We start from the raw sequence: 23,047 nt of genomic DNA, 5'->3' as shown, positions 1-23,047 counted from the left end.
TATGTATTATATAATATTATAAATTTTAAATTTTTCTAACTTATCTTGGCCGTACTTGCATCCATCTTTTTTGGGGTTTTGTTGTATCGCCTCTTTTCTATATTCATATTCATATCCCGTATCCATATCCCTTATTGTGTATCCCATATCCATATCCGTATCTGTGCTTCATAGATGACGAGGCTATAATATTTCCCAGCTATTAACTGTACTTGTGTGACAGCCCCCAGCCTTTCATGAGGGTTGGTACCTAAATAACTTAAGAATATCTTTGGATGCCAAGATGAATTAATTAACCCCACGAAAGGTTTCCCTAGTGCAAGGTCGTTAGATGTAAAATCATGTTCTTGTAGTGGTGGTGTCCTCATCAGCTTGATAGTGTCTGGTTGGATGCAACTTGTTCTATTTAATAAAGTGTTATTTGGCAGTTGAGATAGCTTCTGTTTTACATATATATGTTTATTTTATTTTGAACTAAGATTTAACTTGCCAAACGAATGCATGTCTAATTGAGTGTCTTTCTTTCAGATTTGATAGAGATTAGGACCATGCCTCGTAAAGTAAATTGTGGAATTGACTATGATGAAGATTATGATTATGATTCTGATGTACAAGAAATTTGTAAGTGACCCTGTTAGGTACATGGCCTTCTACTTTATCGTCTCAATGGGCAGCACATTTTACTTCAATTGGAGCATTCCTTATTACACTTTATTTTGAGATCGTTATAAAGCTTGACTCTGGGCATTGAGTACATGGTTAATAATTTGCTACTTTACTGTTTTACTATTTTACGTAACTACATAAGCTAAAAAGCATGGACTCTTTCTACATTTTCTATGTTAAGATGTTTTCAGGATTGTAGGGATGAAATCATTGGGCTTGAGTTAAAACCTTGCTGGCTTGCTGATAAGGGGTTCTTTATATGGTGATACTGATTATTAAGATTCTGAAGGCCTCTAACTAAAATAGCATCATAGGTTAAAGGGAAAGATGAAAAGGGAAGCATTGGAGCATAAATTGAAGTAGAAAACATCTGTAAAAGCAATTCTCTGTCTTTCTTTCTTGTTTCCTTCTCCATCCTCTCCGATCTCCCTCGTCTCATTTTTCCCATGGCCTTTGTTGTTTGGAGTTGACATTCCTTTTTTGGAACCGAAAGTTGTGACTGTTTGATGATGACACTTAAATGGCAGTATTGAATAAACAGATCTGAATGTTTCAAGTTGGTTAATTAATGTACAGGGATAAATTTATCAATTCAAATTTGATGACTACCTTCTAGTTGTTTTTTGTTTTTGTTTTTTTTTTGATAAATGGAAAGTAGTCTTTTTTATTTGAAATTCAAACCCTCCTTATCAGAACATTCAGCCCCTTATTAAGTAACATAAAATATATATAACTGAAGTGGTATCAATAATGCCTTATCAAACTCACTTCATACAATAAGAGGTACTCTAGTTGTATTGTAAAGACCTAATGAAACCATCACTAGTATTGAAACTTACATAGAGATAGATGTTAGGGACTTGCGTGTAGGTTCTAATAGGTGAATTTTTTGTCCCATAGGTCCTATGATAATTAATGGCATTTTCATCAAATACTATTAAAAACGTCACTAATTGTTAATTTTCAATGACAATTTGAAAATTGTCACAAAAAATGTCACTAATCATAAGTTTTAGTGACAGTTTAAAAAAATTGTCACAAAAAAAAAGTTATAAATTTTCAACTTTCAGTGATAATTTGAAAAATTCATCACAAAAAAAGGTCACTAACTGTAAGTTTTAGTAACAATTTATAAAAATCGTGGCAAAAAAAGGCACTAATTGTCAATAGTTTTAGCCACATGCAAAAAATCGTCCCAAAAAATTATTTTTAGTGATGATTTTACTTGGACTTATTTTCAATAGGACTTGATGGGAATTCAATCTAACTATTAGGATCTATTGGTATTTACCATAGATATTAAATATCTAAAGTGCCCTTTTGTGTAGTGTATGGATGTTCCAATTAGCCAATTCCATGATTTGGAAGCTAAGAAACACGAACATGGACAGATGCGGACAGGGACACAGGACACAGTGATTTCCAAAAAATAGGGACACAGACACAATGAGGACATGGAAATATATTTTTTTTTTTTTATTTTGCTATGTAGATTAATCTTACATCCACAAAAAAATCAAAATTAACAAAATCAATCACTAATTCAATATAATAAGAAAAACTCACTCTTAAGGTAACTCATTGTTTTTATCATTTTTATGGATCCATTAATTATTTAAATCTAAGCAAAAAATAATGAGCATTCAATATCTTACATCCATCAAAAGAATTAAAGAAGAGGGGGATAAAACTAGTTAGTGTGTCCCCTATGTGTCCCTTGAAAACAAATTAATTAAATAAAGGAACATGCCATGTGTTGCGTCCCCCTGTGTTGTAGCCGTGTCCATGTGTCCAACACTTCTATGACACTTATTTTAAAGTGTCAGTGCTTCATAGTTGGGAACTATTTGGTCATTTCTCTATGAAGAGGGCATGTAATATATTCAACATCAATTTGGTATTATTATTCAATGTCGTCATAAAATTTTGGATCGGTTACCAACAGGAAGCCACTATATTGCCTTTTCTTTTTTCCTGTTTGGTACGGTTTATCTACGCAATAAAATGTGGGAACGCCATTGCCTCCATTTCATTCCATTCCATCTTAGAATCATTATAAGTATTATCAATTAGCTACCACCACTGTTTCTTTCTGTTACCACCCCCTTCCACCACCGCCACGACTACCACCAACACCACGACCACCACCCTATTGCCACCACTATCACTACCACCACAACCACTACATTATCACCGCTACTGCCACCGCCACCGCTAGAACTACCACCACAACCACCATACCACAACCATCATACCACAACCATCCTACTACCATTGTCACCACTATCACCACCACTACTGCCACAACCACTGCCATAACCACTACCACTACCACTTCCTTATCACCACTACCACCACCTTCATCAAAAACCGCACCACCACCACCACTATCGCTGCCACAACCACCACAACACTGCCACCACCACCGCCACGATGACCTACCGCACACCATCATCCTACTACCACTTCTATCTCCACCATTGATGCCCCCGCTGCCACTACAATAACTTAACACATCCACAACTATCAACACTATTACGATCTATATGAATTTTTAACTTGTTTGTTATTAGCTTATTAAAAAAATAAATAATAAATAAAAACTTAATCCATTTCATTAGTTTAATAGGTATAACCAAACACGAGAATGAAAATTATCATTATATTCTTATGTTATTCCATGTGGGCAACCAAACAATGGAATGAGAATGGACATTCCATTCCATTCAACCTTGTATTCCATTCTCACTCTCATTTTATTCCCCCCTTCATTCCATTCATTCGTACCAAACATGCTAAGTTTTAAGTTTTTGGCACTTAGAAGGGATCATCAAACACTGTAATCTAAGAAGCATGGATACAGATACGGATGCTGACACGGGACACGACGATTTCAAAAAAATAGGGACACAGACACAGACACGGACACGGACACGGCCGGGACATAGCAAGAAAATATGTTTTCATATATTTTTATTTGCTATCTAGATTAGTATTACATCCACAAAGAATTAATATTAACAAAAATAACTCTAATTCTATTTATATATTTAAAAAAAACACTTTTAAATTTACACTTATAGTTTATATATTTTTTTTATTGATGATCTATTAAGTATTTAAATCTAATAAAAAAAATAATAAACATTTGACATTCATCAAAAACACTAAAGAAAATGGACGAAAAGACAAATTGGCATGTCCCTAGTTGTCCTTGACGTGTCCTCTTTGTGTCTCCTGAAAATAAATTAATTAAATAAGGGGACACACCATTTGGCGTGTCAATACGTGTCCCCGCCGTGTCCGCGTGTCCGGCATGGATACTACACTTGTTTTGAAGTGTTAGTGTTTCATAGATTGTAACACTTTTGGGCTTCACGCAAATTACATTGTTACTATGGTTTGGAAAATATTTTTATATTTGTTTTAGGTCCTTAAATTTAATATCTAGTCATATTTGTTGAAAATAATTCCTCCATTATTTCTACAATTAAGAGCGCATCTCTGATGCAACTGCCATTTGAGCTGCTATATTAAAAAGAGCTCCAATGTAGTGCCATTCAAGTTGCCAAATTTTGGCATTACTATATCTTGTAATCTGCCAACTCATCAACCAACCACTGCTCATCTATTCTTCTTAGGAGGAAAAAAAAAAAAACATGACACAATATTTATTATAAGGAGTGGAGAAAAAAGGAGAGAGAAGACTCACATTCACCAACCAAACACTAGACCACCATCATTGAGGATCACTACCATCGACCACCGTTGACCATTGCACTGTCAATCATTGACCATCGCCAAACCACACTGATTTCTCAGATCCATGAGAGATCGGAAGGGTGTTTCCAAGGATGTGGGATTGGAAGGGGATGAGGTGTGGCAACGGGAAGGGTGATTTGTGATGTGGTTTTAACCCATAAATCCAATTTTGTTTGGATTGCTGGTGTGATAATTGTAATGATCGGGAAAAATTTGAACTTTAATTTAATTTAATTGAGTCCTAATGAAGTTTAATTAATTATAATTTAGATCACGAGTTTCTCTACGTATTTCAATTTAGATCTCTGTTGGCTAATTTTCTGCGCAACCGATCATCTCGGTTTGCTTGCGTCGATTCCAGAGCCAACTTAGGACTCAAGGGACAGACTCTCTAAGCCTAGTAGAGTGTGTTAATATGATCTTATGGTCAATCTTGTACAAATAGAATTTAATTGCGTGTTGAGAAAGGTAGTGCAACAATTGTCTGGATTTGCGTGCACCCGGGCCCGAATTGCCATGAGATTCGAAAGATGGATTCTTTAGGCTTAAGAATTATTAATTTTGTGTTATTTATGTATGTTTTATTTATTGTAGTTATCCCTATGAATTTCATGCTATTCTAGTACAGAAATTGTGCATTTTCTATGTCCGAAACTATACAGCTTTTAGCTAGGGTTTTGGGGAAAGCACAAAACCCTTGAACTAAGTAAATATAATTTTTTTTTGGGATCCTAGAGGGCCAGCTGAATATCTCTCTCTCTCTTTCTCTCTCTCTCTCTCTCCCAATTGTCCTTTTTACCTCCAATAATGCATACAAACACTTGGGTTTTACTTACACCTTTCTGTTTCACCATTTGGGAAATGTAGGCACATGGGCCATTTGACCACCTTGTTATATATGTATATATATATATATATATATATATATGAATATGATTTTTGAATCTAGGGTGCGGATTTGAGGGGTTTTCAAGATTCAATCTTAGACATTAGTTACAACTTTGGTTAAGGGTTAACCTAGGGTTAGTTTAGGGTTGTTGGGGGTTGAGTTAGAGGAGAAGCCCTCATTTCAGCCAATTCATCCCCCAAAACGTTACTCTTCTCTCTCTAGAATTCTCTCACAAAACCCTTGCCTTGATCCTTGTTTGTCTAAACGAGTGAGTGTTCTTGTGTTTTTAGGCTTAGAACCTTACTTTAAGGAGTGATTAGAAGACTTGGAAGTGGTTTTTAGTGTGTTTTGAAGATCAAAGTTGACGGACAAAGCTTGTTCTTGGAACATCTCTCCCTTTTCTACCTCATTTCCTCATTATTTGTTTGAAAGCTTCAAGTAAAGGTAGGGGTTTTCTCATCTCTTGCTTAGAAAGCATGCTAGGATTTTTATTTCAAAATTTATGACATGATTTTATCTATGGAAGCATGATTAGCGTGTATTTGTTGTAAATTATGAGTTATTTAGTTGATTTATGCCTTCTTGAGACACTTTTAAGTTAGAGTTGGATTTTTGCTTTGAAATCTCTAAAAGTGTTCTTATTATGCGATTTCATGAACTTTGAATACAATATTGTCATACCTATCTTGAAATCATGAAAAGTATTATTTCATTAATTCAGGGCTTTTTGTTCAAACCTCAAAAAGTGTAATCTATGGCATGTTTGATGACTTATGGTATAAAGGACATGTGATTTGGACAACTTTGAATTTTTGAGAAATATTTAAAGTGTTGAGAAATTGGGGAAAATGAATCACGGGTTAAATTGAGTTAGTCTAAAAGATGGTGTGATTTAGTGTTGATTTATTATTTTCCCCATGATTGTTACCCTAGTTTCGCTTACTAGTTTCTTAAAAATATATGTTTCCATGACTATTTTATTATTTTAGATGCGTTTATGAGTTATTTGGATTATTTGATGAATTTGGGACTTATAATGGCAAAAAGGTAATTTTGACTCTTTGGGGGTAAAATAGTCATTTGGGTGCATTTTGGATTATTTGATTGAAATTTGCCACGTAGGAAATTAACTTGGGATTAATGAAGGGTAAATTGCTAATCTCATGCTTGAAGGCATTTTGGTAATCAGTACTTTAGGGTAATTTGGTGAAATTATGCCGTAGGGATATATTGGTCATTTCACACTAAGAGTATTATTACTATTATAGCCCTAGGGGCAAACAGGTAAAATTGGCTAGAAAGAGCATTATTGACAAAAAAAATGGTAAGCGTTGGATATTACTAAGGCCTCGTTTGGGAAGCGACCAGTTTAGCCAAAAAGTCAAAAAGTTACTAAAAAAATCAAAAAACCAACAACCCATATAAAAAAGCCAAAAATTTCCTTTTCTCTCTACTTTTTGCACATCTTTTTGTAAAAAGTCAAAAAATCATCCCAAACATACTAATTTTTTTTACATCACATTTTAGCCAAAAAGTCAAAAAGTTACTAAAAAAGCCTGTTCCCAAATGAGGCCTATGTATGGCATAGTCGGAATCTAAGTAAGTATTAAATAACCGGTGTTGGTATTTACTATACTTAGTTGTTTTTTGGGTGTGTCTCGGTATTATTGATTTTACGGCCTTGGCCTGGGTTATAGGCTTATAGCCAATATTGTGGTCTAGTGCGCTTGAGGAGATAATGGATTCAACTATCTACGGGTTAGAATCACGGACACTGCACAGTTTAAAGGAGTAGTAGCCTCTGGTGGTTGAGGACGAAGTTTCTTTCTAACACGCAACTTGGAGGAAGTTTGGGGTGTGATCAAGGTAGGACCGATTATGTACTTATTTATGGCTTGGGTAAGGTATTTTTTTGGTCATATACAACGGAGACCAATAGAGGTAGTAATGAAGAGATGCGATATAGTGACAGTAGAAGGAAGTATTAGGGGAAGGGGCAAAACTAGATTGACGTGGCCTAGTGTAGTAAATAGAGATATGAATCTTTTTAATTTGACTAACCAAATGGCCTTTGATAGAGTAGAGTGGAGAAGAAAGATTCATATAGCCGACCTTATTTGATGGGACTTAAAGTTTGGTTTTGTTTGGTTTGGTATAAGGTATGTGTTGGCGAGACTGGGTTAATTGCCCTGTTGGCAGTTATTGATTTCGGATTATTTCTTTTATTTAATTGTCCTAGTGTGAGTTAATTACTTAATAAGAATAAGTAAGTTAATCCGAAAATTGGACATTTCATTTTATAATTTTATTTGTCATGATACTACCATGTTTACTTAGTAAGAATGGCATCATTGTCGGGTGAGTGTCAATACTCACGGCCCCTACATTTTGTGGGTACCGATGGACACCCGCCGACATGAGCGGCAGGACGTGGTTTATTTTTTTAGTAATAGTATAGACCCTAGGTTAATTTGGGCTTGTGTACCTTTTACACGTTTTCGTCAGATTATTGTATTAATTAATTTAGGACCTATTAACTTAAATATTTATTTCCATTATTGCATGACGTAATTTATTTTATGGATTTGCGCGTCAAGTGATGATGTGTTTTGTGTCTGAGACAACATTGGAGTTTTTGAACTTAAAGAATGAATTATTTCAAAAGCTATCAAAAGGCACGTTTCTCAATGCAAGCCGAATTTTATCAAAAATACCTTGTTTTGTCACCTAAGGTTAAGTTAGGTTCAATAAAGGAAAAAATGGACATGTTTTCCAACCTCATCCGATCTGAGGCCATTGGGCACGTTTTACGAGGCAAACCTAATTTTGAGTATTTAATGAGAATTGACTAAGGAAAGTGATTTCGAGTATGAACTAAATAATAAAGAGAGTTTTACTTAAAAAGCTCACACTTAAGTTAATTAGTTTCCGCCTAATTAATCTTTGAAAAATCAGGGCATGACAATAATAGATAGGATGAATGTGTGATAAAGAGTTCTAGATCCTTCTTCTTGCACGTGACAGTGCAATACTCTCTTTTTTTGATTTTTTATGATTATCTTAAGCAAAGCTCCTACTTGAAGAAACAAGTCTTCATTTTTATTCTTTTAAAGCAACGGTCCAATAGCAATTGTTCAATTTCATAGTGCGCAATCAGTCCAATTTTGAAGAGATGAATTAAAAATTTGTTGGTGGTTAGAAGAATAGTGGTTAAAATGAGAAAATATGGAGGAAAAGGTTGTTGTGCCAAAACATGGCACTTGTAGCATTGGAGCAAGTTTGTCAAAATTTGACATTTTCGTAATGTAGCATTGCCAAATTTTGGCAATGGCATGTCAAATTTAACAATTAGCATTTTAGATGCTCTAAGGCATCATTTGGCAGAGCTAAAAAGCTAAGCTTGTTGGCTTATTTGGCCCACAGGAAACCACCCTAAGCCAAGTTCATGAATCAATAATACATGTGTTAAAACATGTGCTGGAGGGTCTTTTGTATTATCTTGGAAATGTGGGCTTGGAAATGATTCATGAAAATCGTAACTTTGACCATCTATTTATTGATTTGTTCTTCAGTTCTTTTGTCTCTTGAATACTATTTCCCCATAATGTTACTTCCATGTGGTTTCTGTCATGATGTATGGCAACTTCTTGCTCTTTATTTTTATTTTTATTTTTTTGTTAAGCTTAAAACTTTATGTTTTGAGGAACAATATCAACAAACATGGCTTGAAACCTAGCTGCATGTAGGGAAGTAGTGTTTTGTTGATATGACGAGGTGCGAAACCCATGCCAATATATCTGTTGAGTTGTCTCACTAAAAAGGCTCTTTGGTTTGTGAAGCGTTTTGCATCTTATATGTTGACTTCTTAATGGGTACTGCATTGCAACAGCCGAAGGACCTGAGACAAAACAGGAAAACATTACACTGGGTGTTTGGTGTTGCCCCATTTGTACATTTGATAATAAGAGGGTATGTCTGCATGCAATATTTGCTGGGTTCTTCGTACTCCTTTGGGTAATGCTTGCAGCAATGGAAATAAGAACACAGGTAAGAGTTATCTTGTTATTCTTCTATCACTATTTTGATGTATAGTTTCTTAAATTTGGAGAAGTTAGCTGCTTCATGGATTGCCCCTTGTCCACATTTTATGTGATGATCACTCTTCTCTTTGCATTTTCCACCCTCTGTCACATCAGTACATATGTGTTAGTCATGTTTCATTTCCACCCGCTTTTTTGAAGTGGATATACAGGCAGCTCACATCTATTTTAGGCATGGACTCCTTAGTGGCATGATGCATCCTTGTAATGTAGGTTTCGTCTCATGTACATGGGCCCTTTATAGAGTATATCTTTTTCATGCAGTTGATGGCATGTGCAAAGATTCTGGAGCATCCATAATGGCCAGGTCTCTTTTTGCATCATTGCCGTGCCTGACACCCAACAAGCCTAAAACTTTTCAGCAACGGAATGACAATTTTTTGATGGAAGAGTGCAATAGCTTCTGCAAGCTTGGCAATATCCAAGGACATTCTAATGAATTGCATAGGGCTTTTAGCTTACGAAAGCATTACCATTTCAATATATGTCTGCACATATTCTGATACAGGATGCTGATATGTAGAGATAAAATGTCAATATGCTCATATTAGGGAACGTTTCATGACCTAACAGTGCATAATTTATCTATTTTATCTAGTCTTTTTCTGTAATCATTTTCTAACCTTACCTCTGTTGATGATAACAGGGCCTTTGAAGTTTGATGTCCCATCTCCATATGATTTGGTATTAAAAGGATTGCGTTTGTCCAAAGTGGGTTCAAAAGGTACCATTTTAATGTTTTAATCTTGAGTTTGTGGCTGGCTTCTTAGATATATAGTTTTTGGAATTTTCATTATATTTAGCTCTGGAAGAGAGTATCAGTTTGCTCTCAGTTGGAACTATTTCAGCTTTTGAGTAATGTATATATTGTTTCTCAATTTGTTTAGCAAGGCCCTTCGCCTCCCAACCTCGTTTTCCCATCTCTTTCATCCTGCCAAGTACTATGAAATCTATAGGTTGAAAAGTGTTAGGGGTGGTGAATTTATTTCCCCTACAGTTTTTATGGAAAGGCATCAAATGGAGAGGTGAATCTCCATGAAATCATGGGGCCCAATCCTCTACAATTAGGGATGGCAATGGATAACCTACCCTGTGGGTATCCACCGAGACCCAACCCAAATATATGGGTTTTTTCCTTTTTTTCTTATCCATTGGGTACGGTAAGTGATATTCTTCAAATATCCACAGGGGATGGATACCCACTAATTTCCCCATATGTTTTTTTTTTTTTTTTTTTTTTTTTAAGATTCACAACCAAAACTAAATATACATTCAACCTTTTTTCTTTTATTTATTTATTTATTTTTCAAGTTTACAACCAACTTCTCTTTTTTTTTTTTTTTTTTAAGATCCACAACCAAAGCTAAATATACGTCCAATCTTTTTTATTATTATTATTTTTATTTTTAAGGTTCACAACTATTTTTTTTTAAAAATTTTAAGATTCACAACTAAAGCTAAATATACATTCAATCTTTTTTCTTCTTTTTTTTTAAATTTTTTTTTCTAAAGTTCACAACCAAAGCTAAATATACATTCAATCTTATTTTATTTTATTTGGCTAATCTTATTTTATTTTATTTGGCTCAACAATAAAATCAAATACACATTAATTAACATTGTCACATTATTCTTGTCAAATTTTATAAATATCTAGAATTTTTTAAATTTATTTAAAAAAAATTAAGGACACTATCTAGTGCAGGTTTCGGTTTGTTTTTCTATGTTATTTTATTTTGTTATGTATTGTAATTTTTAGAATGGTTTGCTTGTTCTGAAATTTCAATTAACGAATTTGAATCTATTTGTTTTATGTTATCACACAATTTATACAACATATATATATATATATATGAATGTATTTGAAAATAAGAAAATTGTAGAGAATCAAAACAAGCATGAGTTGTGATTGGTTAGAAAGCATAGGTACAAAGATTTATTTGCTGGAAAAACAAAAAGGGGATACAAAGTCTTACTAAATAATTTTTTTTAAAATAAAAGAATTTTTCTTAGTTATGAACAGATTTAATTGAAATCAGCTTGTTTCCCAATGTTATGCTTCATTTATTTAGATATAAAATATTTTTTAATGAAAATTATTTTTTATAAAAAAAAATTAAAAATATATATTTTTATATTTGGTGGTGGTGGTGATGGAACGAAGGTGAAAGTAGAGATTGTGACATAGTGGTGGGGTGATGGCGGCAATGATGATGGTAGTGGCTATGGTGATGGTAGTGTGATAGTGAAGGTGAGAATAGTGGTGATGGCGTTGTGAAATTAGTAAAAATTTAATTGAAAAAATATTTTTTGTTTTTTAAAAGTAACAAACAACAAAATGCGTGGAGGACTAAAGGAAGAAGATGGAGGATGGATTGGGTGTGGTAAGGCATAGATATCTTAAAAGGAGTGGTTCAGATTTGTTAAAAGGTATAATTAGATTTTGGATAAATTAAAATGAATGGTTCAAATTTGCTAAGGAAAGATGGTTTAATGTCTAAAATGTCAGTGGCTAAAAGATCAACAAACAATTCCTTGTTTATGCCCTAATGCAATTTAATATGGGTCTTATAACACTTTCTTCAAACAGGTTCTTTCACATTTTATTTCTTCAAACAGGCCTTTATAACATTGTAAATAGGTTCTTATAATATGTAGGGGAGAGAGTGAGAGTGAGAGTGAGAGAGAGAGATGGTTGTAATTTTTTTTTTTAATCTTCCACATTCTTCCACATTTTTTTTTTTCAATTACTAAAACTTATTTGATTGTTTCAAAATTATATATTTGATCATTAAAAAACAAACTTTTTAATTAATTAATTAATGTGTATTTGATTTTGTTGTTGAACCAAATAAAATAAAATAAGATTGAATGTATATTTAGCTTTTGTTGTGAACCTTAAAAAAAAATAAAAAATAAGTTGTTAACATTAAATATATTAAAAAAGAAAGAAAAAAGATTGAAGGTATATTTAGCTAAAACCTTAAAAAAAAGAAAGAAAAAAAAAAAAAAAGAGTTGTTAACATTAAATATATTAAAAAAGAAAGAAAAAAGATTAAAGGTATATTTAGCTTTTGTTGTGAACCTTTAAAAAAAAAAAAAAAAAAAAGTTTTAACATTAAATATATTAAAAAAAAAAGATTGAAGGTATATTTAGTTTTTGTTGTGAACCTTAAAAAAAAAATAAAAAATAAATAAATAAATAAATAAAAAAGTGGTTGTTAACATTAAATATGTAAAATAAAAATAAAATAAAAATGGGGATTAAAGTGGGTTGGAAAAAATCCAAACCCATTAAGAAATAGGGAGGGTGGTACCCATGGGGAATGGGGAATGGAGAATGGGGAAAATTTATTATATGGGGATGGGGAATTAATATCCACCCCATTAACCCCCATTGTCATCCCTATCTACAATTCGCCATAGCGAGATTGATTTGTTCGTCCCCTAGGGATGTGCCTGGTGGTTAGATAGTAGTGGATCAAGCCTATGAAGCACGAACACTTCAAAATAGGCCCTGTAGTGGTGTCGTATATGGGGACACGTATGGGAGACACCATTTTGGCTTGTTCCATTTCTTTTTTTTTTTTTTTTTTTTTTTTTTTTTTTGATATGGGACATGGCTGGGGACACGGTGGGTCCTAAATCTAACAAATGAGAAAAAAAAAGGGAGAGAAGAGAATCAAACTTCTTGTTCATGGACTAGCAAAGTCAATTGTAGATCTCCATTCGGACGAAGACAATCGAACCTGCTCCATCTCAATCGACCTTCATCGACCTCCATCTCTATTCGATCTCCACTTGGTAAGTCTCTCAGTCTCTGGCTCGCCCCTTGTCTCTCTTCTCTCTCGTCTGTCTCTCATCTGCCTATCGTTTCTCTCATTTTCACTCTGTCGCTATCTCTCTCAGGTTTTCATGATCTCTTCCTTATTTATTTATTTCCTTCTAATTATACTCTATTTATGTATAATAATTATATATTGTACGTTTTTTTTTAAAAAAAAAAAAAAAAGTTCTTTGCAAATTTATATATTGTATAATAAATTTATAATGGTTATAATTTATAGGAATTATGTTAGTTTTTATTAATTTTAATTGTTTGGAAACATGATATTAATCTACATTGCAAATACACACACACATACATATATATAAAATAAAAATTTGTCGTGTCCCCTGCTGTGTTCGTGCCCCTATTTTTTTGAATCGCCGTTGTGCGGGGGTGATTTCCACACCATGATGAAGGGTAGAACTTTGTGGAAGAACAATGTATTTTGAGGAGAAAAGTCTGCATAAGTAAAAACGGTGAGGCTGCCTAATCGGGTTTGGTCGGAAACCCCTCCAATGGTAAAGCCGGGACTAAGGAAAAAGAAGAAGAAGAGACGATGCAAAGAGTGTATATATTTTTTTTTTGAACGACAAAGAGTATATATTGAGTGTCTCGATTTTGGATCCCTTTAGAGTGAATAGTGCTTACCTTTAATAGGAGAAGGCTGCTTTTCCTCCAAGATCTTCTCTCTCCCCCATTTGTCATGTTTGTCTTATTCGTGATCATTTTTCATTGGAAGAGGACGACCACTCCGCCTGACACTCGGGTGTAGGTCTATCGTGTGCGCGCCTAATCCCTTTGTGCCTTCATGTCTCCACGTTCTGTTCAGATAGATAGAGTGGAGTGGAGATATTTGTCTTTGTAGGCTCAACAAATATTCTTGTCGAGTTGGACTTCTAGTTAGAGAAGCCCACTTGTTGCTCGACTTGCTTTAGTGCAGGCCTTGCATTTTAGGCCGAGCTTCGTAGCTTGCCCACTTTGGAGTGGGCCCAACATTGGCCGAGCTACCTTGCTTTGGAGCAAGTGTTTGGTCATTGGGCCGAGCTCCAAGCTTGCCCCACATCAATGTGGGTCTAGTGTTGGGCCAAGTTACACTTACCTTAAACGAAGTAGAAGCCAACTCTGTCATCGATTTTGAAGTTTGGTTTATTGCAACTTGGCTCGATAGAAAATAGTTTCGCAACTCGGTCACAACTTGGTTGAGCTCCACGGATTGTTGGTTCCACCCATGCAAAATTTAGTTTGGTCCATCATTGTTGCTGATGAGTTGCTCGGTCGACTGAGCTTGGCATTCTTTGATTCAGAACAGTTTGCATGTGAATTGATTTTTTTTTTTTTTTCAACAGTTCCCATTGGTTCGTGGACCCCACTTCTGATCTTGGTTGGCCATGCTTGTTCATGACATGCATGTTTGTTTGCTTGGTGTTGTTTGCAGATGGATGGACCCCACATGTTTGTAAGTTTTGATTTAGCTTGCTGTGAGCCAAAGACAAAATGGTTGATTACATATTTTTGCTTGGTAATGCTATACAGGAAACAACTGGGTGGGCCCAAGCTTAGTCACTGTTTGGTTGTGTTGTTGTTGTTGTTTGGTCACGCCTCTTCTTGACACTTGATGGGCCGATCAACTCTTGTCTTCTTAGGGCTTCATTAATTTATGCGTGACAGATCCGCCACTTTGCCTCATTACACATCTCTCTCTAGAATAAGGAAATAGCTTGGTTGACCCCCCAGAGCTCTTTTGCTTTGCTCATTGTTAATGGGAGTGCTCGGTGGGCCAGGACTTGATTGCCATGCTTGGTGTAAAATGGGGTCTTCAGGTCTGCTTGGCCCTTCGGAGGACGTCGTAAATCGCTCGTCGTTGCTAACTTAAAAGCTAGGTTGGGCTGCTCACTGTGTGGCCTTGCTTGGTCTGACTTGCGCTTCATGTTGCTTGGTCAATCTTGAATTCAGTCGTACTTGCGTTGTTCAGTTAGGAATCACCTCCGTTTCGGTCGACTAGCAATAAAGCAGCTCAGTCAGTCCTCTTCTGAAGCTCTTGCAAAAATCAAACCCATCACCTTGTCCGGTTTTGCTTGACTTATTCTGTGAATATCTCGGCGTTGGCGGTGCTCGGTTGGACCGTTGCTCGACCTTAGAGGAGCAGCCCATCGAATTCGCAACTTGATCACCATTTGGCTTGATTCATGGTCGTCAATGAATGAGCTCTGTTGCTCGTCGTTGACATTCCATAGCTCGGCCAACTCTAGCTCTTGACGTTGCTCGGCCTTGATTCACGCAAGACTAGGATTGCTCAGTTATTTCTTATTAGATGGGCCCACAGCCTTTCCCTTTCTCGAGATTGTTCTGCTCGGTTTGTTTTGCCTAAGGAACATCTTGGTTACTGCTTGGTTCTGACCCAGATGTGATGTCGCCTATCAAGTGGGCACGCGGCCTCCTTTGGTTGGTCGTCGGATGCTTGAAATGATGGGTTGAGTGCTGTTTCAACATAGGATTTGCAGAAATTGGCTTCAAACTTTCCTTATTCATATTTCTCACTCTAGTACTCAAATTTCCAAAACTTGAGAGCTTGGTTTGACGCCATGGTCTTCTCATTTTACTCTAGAAACACAGATTTTTCTCAAAAACCAGAAAGCTTCGTTGCCGATTTTCTATTCCGTTTCATCTTTCTTTGACGGTGTTAAGTGGACTTCGCCGTCACGACTCATCTGTTGACACCGTATCACATCGCCACCGTGCTTTCTCTTTCTGACGGCAATTCCACTGGCATTTCCTTGCTCACAGTTGGATTTGTTTGCTGGTCTTATTTCTTTCCCTTTCAGCAGTCTGTTTTCCGGCATAAAGTGTGTTAGAAATGGGCGCCCATGTGGCATGACCATTTCAATGCTTTGAATTTATAACTGTAACTCCTGCATTAATGGGGTTTGTAACTCCTGCATTAATGGAGTTTGTAACTCCTGCCTTTATTGCAGAGGTTAATGGTGCATTAATGACCAGCCATAAAGGCTGGAGGTTTTTCCTCTCTCCCCTATACATGTATAAATTGAGACTCTCCTGTCAAGTCTAAGAGACACAAAAATTTCCCATATTCTGACTCTCTCCCAAAAACAACGATCAAAGCCGTTTGCACTGTGATTTGTGTGGGTGATATTCACTGTTGTAATATCACCCCACTGCTGGGTTGACTGATCAGATTCAGGAAGCACGTGATTTACCCACAAGATCCTTTCTATTCAGACTCTGCAGGAAAGGTATGACCATAATTTTTATTCCGCTGCATTGTACTGCTGATTTACATTGGTATCAAAGCAGAATATGGGTATTTTCGTGCTTATTTGTATGCGATAAAATGTGTATAATTTTATACAAATATACATACACATTATATGCATAAAAATTAGATTGAGAATGTGATACATCTCATTTTTATAGTCTCAAAAATGACATTATATGCATAAATAATTTTCTGGGGTTGAAATTTTTATTATAGACTTTTGAAAAGTTATACTATTTACTGATATTATTGTTTCAGTTTATCAGTTTCTGGATTTTTTATTTCTAATTTTATGTGTGTTTATTAGTTATTTAAAATTCTAGAAAATTTCAGAAAAATTCCAGAAATTTTCAGAAGTGATACAGTTTCTGTTATGGCATAATTTGAATATTAAATACAGCATATTATTTTTTTTTAGAGTTTGTAATATGTTGTGATTAGAATAGCATGATTAATTGTTTTTATTTTAATTCCGTTATTAAATGTAACATAGAATGTATTGATTGTGAATCTACATTATGATGCTATTGGATGGAATTAGAATTTTTTATCATGCTTTTAGACATGCCATAGTCAGTGGGAGGTTATTCGGTTGAAAGAAATCTTTGTAGATTAACTCCCGAAAACCAATATTTTGCGTATAAATTAAATTAAATTTTAGATAATTGTCACGTGTGGCGCAAGAGATGATTACGAGTATAGCGGATTTTCGATCTTGCGACTTGTGTAATATTGTCACTATTTAATTTAGATTTTTTGTGGCAAAATTATATTATGCTAATCAAATTAATCCCAATGCGAATTTCTCTCTAAATTGACTTAGCTTATGGAAGTTAATTGGTTGACCTAGACTTAGTAAAGATGTTCAAATGTGAACAATGTAATCCCATTCTTTAGATGAGCAAAAGTCTTGGAGACTTTAGGTCAAGTCTTAATTGAGCCAAAGTAAGGAAACATGACTTAAAATCGCCGTGGTTTTGTTGCCTTGTTTGGCATAATAAAAACTAATGTGTGCGCTATGGTTAGCGGCACGCTACGTAGTTTTGGTTGGCGAGTTTTGGAGTTATGAAATTAGAAAGCCCTCAATAGATCTGTATACGATCTTGACTATTGAGCTACGCAGATTGACTTTGTAATTTGACTTGTAAATAATGTTGCATCATTGGATGAAGTAACATTCAAGAGTCACGTCATCCAAGAGATGCAAGCTTAAATAAATTAGTCATTAAGTGTAAGACGAGTAGCCAGTATGAGCAGTGTTTTGCTCTCTACCCAATTATTGGGAGTGGATGGAGCAAAATTTCATGCACTATAATAGTGTGCATTGAAATATCACGTGAAGTTAAAAGATTAGCGCTTAGAAGCTGCGAAATCTATTAACACTATGTGAAAATATTAGCGCTTAGTGGCTGCAAAATCTATTAGCATTGCCAACTTGTCTAAGTCTGGACACTTACTGTTTCCACACTTGAGTGTGAGACATAAGGAGGGGCTCCTTTGTATGATTCCTTAGCTAGGCTAACATTTTTTTAAAAAATGTTTACCACTAAGCGCAAACGTTGCAGCATAGTAATGAAAAGGTCAAGGCCGACAAGATTGTTATGACTCTAAGAATTTGACGCATCGCTTGTGAGAACATTGTGTTGAATTAGACTCTTTAGCCTAATTCGCGCTTAAGTTACTTCAAGAGCTGTCATAGATTGATAGCTTATTCTCTCCTTCTTGTGGATAGTAGAATTAATTGCAAGTAACTATGAAGCGAGAAATAGATATGACAAGAGGAGTATTGTCATCTTTCAACTAGATGCATTAAAGTGTATGGCGAATAAAATTGACTTGAAGGTGCAGGGGATTAACACTTGCTAGTTAAATTTGCGACTTAGGCGCACTTGATATCTCCATGACATCCTTTTATGATCTAGTGAATATGAATTATTCGTGAGTCATTACCTAGTTGGCCTAAACCTTTAAAACTTGTCTTTGAGAACTCACACATTAAGATGATTGGAATTAGTTTATGACATTGGTCATGAACCAGTGGCTTATTATACTTAATCACATTAATGAGATGATGACACGATGGTTTGAGTAGGCCTTCTCGGGCCCACTCGCTTATGACGTCCTGCTCTCATGTGAATGTGTAACTTTGTTCGCAATGGGTGTGCACAAGTAAGTAGGAAAGCCGTAAAAGGTCATTTGTTTTGGCGCATTTAGTCCACTATGATATTTGTGACTAGATATGTGTGAGGGTATGATAGCTAAGCCTCACTTTCGACACATTTATAGATTACGATATGCATCTGAGTCAAGACTATTTGATCTTCCATAAGTCAAAAGTTTTGAGATGATTTTTGACATTGCACATATGAGGTCGAGATCAATTAGATAAGAGCTTTTGTGCTTTTAGTTTTGACCAAGGTGGCGAGTATCTATTTGAGTTATTTTTAGAAAACTCTGTGAAGAGAGATGGATGCTTAGAAAATTGATTATTCCTAGTACTCAACAACACAATGGTGTAGTAGAGATAAGCAAATTAAGTATTGTTGATGTTAGGTGGATAATGGCGCAAAATGTTTCCCAATTGGAAATTGCACTAGTTTGTTGCCTATATGCCTAACTAAGTGCCCTCCATATCAGATTTTACACTCCATTTGAGTAATGGGTTAGCAGAGAGCCATCTATGGGCGATCTGTAATCATTAAGCAGCTTATCTTTATTTTACTTCTCATAAGATTGCGAAGTTAAGACCTAGGGTTCAATAGCGCATTATTGCATGCTATCTTGTAAACACATAAGGTCGTGTGGCGCATTATTGTATGCGGTCATGAAAACCCTTTGGATCATGTGCATATTGGTAAGCAGCTTTGTGGTAGTGTAACTAAGTCACATAAAGTTTTCTTAGTAAAGGTGACGTGAATAGAGTTTTGGAACTCTATAAGATAGAGAATTCTAAGCATAGCGCTCTATGTAGCCTAATTGAGAATGGAAATAAATTTCCAATATCCTAGGGACAGTGGGAGCGATGTGCCTACTAATGGATTACTCCATTAGAGAAGAATACTCTACATTCTTAGTTGCGTGGCAGCGAACGTGAAAATTTTCCACGTCATCACTGGGTGATTGAGAGAGAAACATTCATGATTGCTCCGCAAGATGATAAAGAGTCTAGGATAATACCAAAGGCTCTAGTCCCTTGTTTTTAGAAAGTGGATTAATGTTTCGCAGTTTAGGACAAAGTCTTTGACCATTTCTATAATTTGGTTGACTTTCCATTATGACGCGAAACTGTTCTAAAATTATGCGTAATTTGGATAGTCATTGTTGAGGCATAAGGCTCGCTAGATACCGAAAAGTCGCACCATTAAGGAAAGTGTAGACTATGAGAAGACTTCCTCTTTAGGAGTGAGGTTATTTCGACTAAGGCTATGATTGACATAAGTTCGGAATATTAATTTGTGGACATTGTGACCCAACTTCTCGTTGGAGAATTGGATAAGTAAATCCGTAGAGATTTACCTTCTGCTTTTATGGTGAAAAGTTAGGAGCGCAAAAAGGTTGCTAGTTCCAATAAATCTTTTACAGCCTAAAACAGTTATCCAAATAGTGGTTCTTAGATTTCGTCAAGCCATGATAGGCCAACGATGATCGATGAAGACCACTGAGGCATGATCAATGGTCCAAAAGAAGTTTTTCCTTACTTAGTCATTATGAGCCAGGAATTTATAAGGTTGTCGCCACCTAGGGTGGCCAGTCCTCTATTTTAGATATAATGGACACGGGTGATGTAATTTATATGCTCGAATGTACGATCCTTAGGGATTGTTTTGGGAAAATTTTTGGTTTGTCTTCGATGACTTACATAAGGAATATCCTAGAATGATTCTAGATGCAAAATTGCAAACCCATTGACTTACCTATCGGTAAAAGCCAGAGCCTTAGCTATTGAGTGAATCCTCGGATTGTCTTTGGGAAAAACAGATGACCTATATTCCTTGATTTTTCTTTGTTGCGGGAGCCTAAAGTACGCTATGTGGGCATATTCGGCATGATAAGTGTTATCTTTGGTAAATGGTCAACTGAGTTGTTTAGACATTGACCTTGCTCATTAGACTGTGGATAAAATGCTTTACTAGTAGCATATTAATTTGCTCCTTGTAAGATTCAATGCGCTAGTTGGGCGCATTAAGAATGAACGCAAATTGGTCACCAAAATATCTTTAGAGAGGTTACTGCGCAAGAGGTAGTGATCTTAAATCACTTCATGTGAGGCACACATGGTGGATTCCGTTGTATATACTTATCGCAAGAGGTGCTGATAAGGCTTATGTTTGGAATCTAGAATTGTGATCTTGAATCGCTTCATGTGAGGCGCACATGGTGGATTCCGTTGTATATATTTATTGCAAGAGGTGCTGATAAGGCTTATGTTTGGAATCTATAATTGCGCAAGCTGTGGTCAATTTTTTTTTAAATCGATCACTTATTTTGAGATGATGGGATGTTGACACTATTATGGTTTGTGTCATAATGATTAGCAGATGATGATGTCAGCAGGCAAGATTGGCTCACTCACACAAGCAATCGCCCTTGGCGCTTGGGAGCGAGCAAGGATGAGACTAGTGGTTTATTTTTATTTGGAGCCAAGAGAGGCTTAAATAATCCACTATATATGTCGCCTTGGTTACAACCAAGATGAGGTCGTGTTAAGGATCAAACATGGATATTAATACCCACTTTCCATGTTGTGCCTGTTATGATTAGCCAGATGCGAGATCTCATTTGGCGCCTAGAAGGCGAGCAAATAGAGAATTCGGGTTAGGCGCTAGAAAGCGACTAGACTTATATTTGTACGGTGTATCGAGGATGACGTCACTCTTTTGGAAGAGTTACTCCACCATAACATGTATTCATACTATATGTGCTTAGCGACTGAGTAATGAAGTGAGAGAATGGATCCTTGTTTCCTCACCGTATGAGTCTTACGTGTCATTATTGATATGACTTTCATTTATGTACCCTTTTGTGATTTTTGACTATGTCATAAGGTAAGGGATTGATGTTCTGCTACTTTGGTATGTTGCCTACGGTCATGTATGATTCGGCCTTAAGGGACATCACTGGGAAAGCGATCAATCCTAAACTAAATGGCATGAGGGCAAAGGGAAAATCATCTAGTATTACACCACTGTTGTATATTCATTGCCGGCAACTCACATCGCTCTGTATGAGAGGCGAATTGAGTGTAAATATATTGCAAGAATTGAGAGGGTCAAACATGCTCTTTTTGAGGGATTAGAGATGTTTTTTGGACCGGTGTAATTAGATGGGTCTGGGGTATATGAGACACTATTTCTGTTCTTTTTGGGTTGATGTCTCTATACTGACTCATATTGAGTTTCTAGTATAGAGCTCCCACTTGCAGGTGTTCTCAGCGGTCGCACGGTGCATTGGCTAGTATGAGATTGTTCATTTTTTGGGGAGATTGAGATAGAGATATGGCAGTGTCATGCCAACTCATGTGCGAGTGGGAGATGTTAGAAATGGGCGCCCATGTGGCATGACTATTTCAATGCTTTGAATTTATAACTGTAACTCCTGCATTAATGGGGTTTGTAACTCCTGCCTTTATTGTAGAGGTTAATGGTGCATTAATGACCAGCCATAAAGGCTAGAGGTTTTTCCTCTCTCCCCTATACATGTATAAATTGAAACCCTCCTGTCAAGTCTAAGAGACACAGAAATTTCCCATATTCTGACTCTCCCAAAAACAACGATCAAAGTCGTTTGCACTGTGATTTATGTGGGTGATATTCACTGTTGTAATATCATCTCACTGCTGGGTTGACTGATCAGATTCAGGAAGCACGTGATTTACCCACGAGATCCTTTCTATTCAGACTCTGCAGGAAAGGAATGACCATAATTTTTATTCCGCTGCGTTGTACTGCTGATTTACAAAGTGCTTCGCCGGTGTTGGTTTCCACAGTGGGCGACATTTCGTCACCAATTTCCGACATTGTTTCTTTATTTCCGGTGTTTCAACACTGGCAGATTGGTTTCATTGTTGTTGGCATTCACCATCGACTTCGGCGCTGTAAGTTCTTAGCTTTGCTGCTATTTTTCTTCTCGTTTTAGTTGTTACTTGCCATTGTTGTTGATTTTGGTTGTTACACCATTGTTTCCAGTCAAGTACTTGTTTTCGGCTGGTCCACAACCTTCTTCTTCGATCTGTTGAGTTTTGACTTTGATTTTTGCTACAATAACTTTAATTTCAATTTTTGGGCAGGCCCACTATTTTCCCTCATTTTTGGGCTGGCCCACTGTTTATTTGGCAAACTTGCATTCGATATTGTTGACTTTAGCTGGTTATAGTACGTTGCAAGTAGTGTATCATATAGTTGAGAGTTGTCTAACACACGCTTGGTCGCTATGATTTCAGTAGTTGTCCATCACTAAATTGCTTGGTCAACCCTAACCTTCAATGTCATGACCCGAACCCACCCTCGTGGGTTGAGAGTATAACCGGC

At 36.0% G+C, this 23,047-nt stretch overlaps 1 long non-coding RNA gene across 3 annotated transcripts in view; it reads left to right on the top strand.

The window, feature by feature from the left end:
- LOC114267609 (uncharacterized) overlaps window positions 1-23,047 on the top strand; it is a 33,880-nt gene that overhangs the window by 1,997 nt on the left and 8,836 nt on the right. For 2 of the 3 annotated variants that reach the window (XR_014342554.1, XR_014342555.1), the window contains exons 2-4: window positions 529-621; window positions 9,207-9,364; window positions 10,064-10,141. This is a non-coding gene — a long non-coding RNA (uncharacterized LOC114267609). Of the gene's footprint in view, window positions 1-528; window positions 622-9,206; window positions 9,365-9,681; window positions 9,835-10,063; window positions 10,142-23,047 lie in introns of those variants that run through there. The other variant, XR_014342553.1, reaches the window with a different exon arrangement.

The sequence above is a fragment of the Camellia sinensis genome, chromosome 10 (genome assembly GCF_055761805.1).
Source record: "Camellia sinensis isolate YWXY chromosome 10, ASM5576180v1, whole genome shotgun sequence".
Lineage (NCBI taxonomy): Eukaryota > Viridiplantae > Streptophyta > Magnoliopsida > Ericales > Theaceae > Camellia > Camellia sinensis.
The sequence above is the reverse complement of the archived record's forward strand: the minus strand, read 5'-3'. Positions and strand labels throughout refer to the sequence as shown.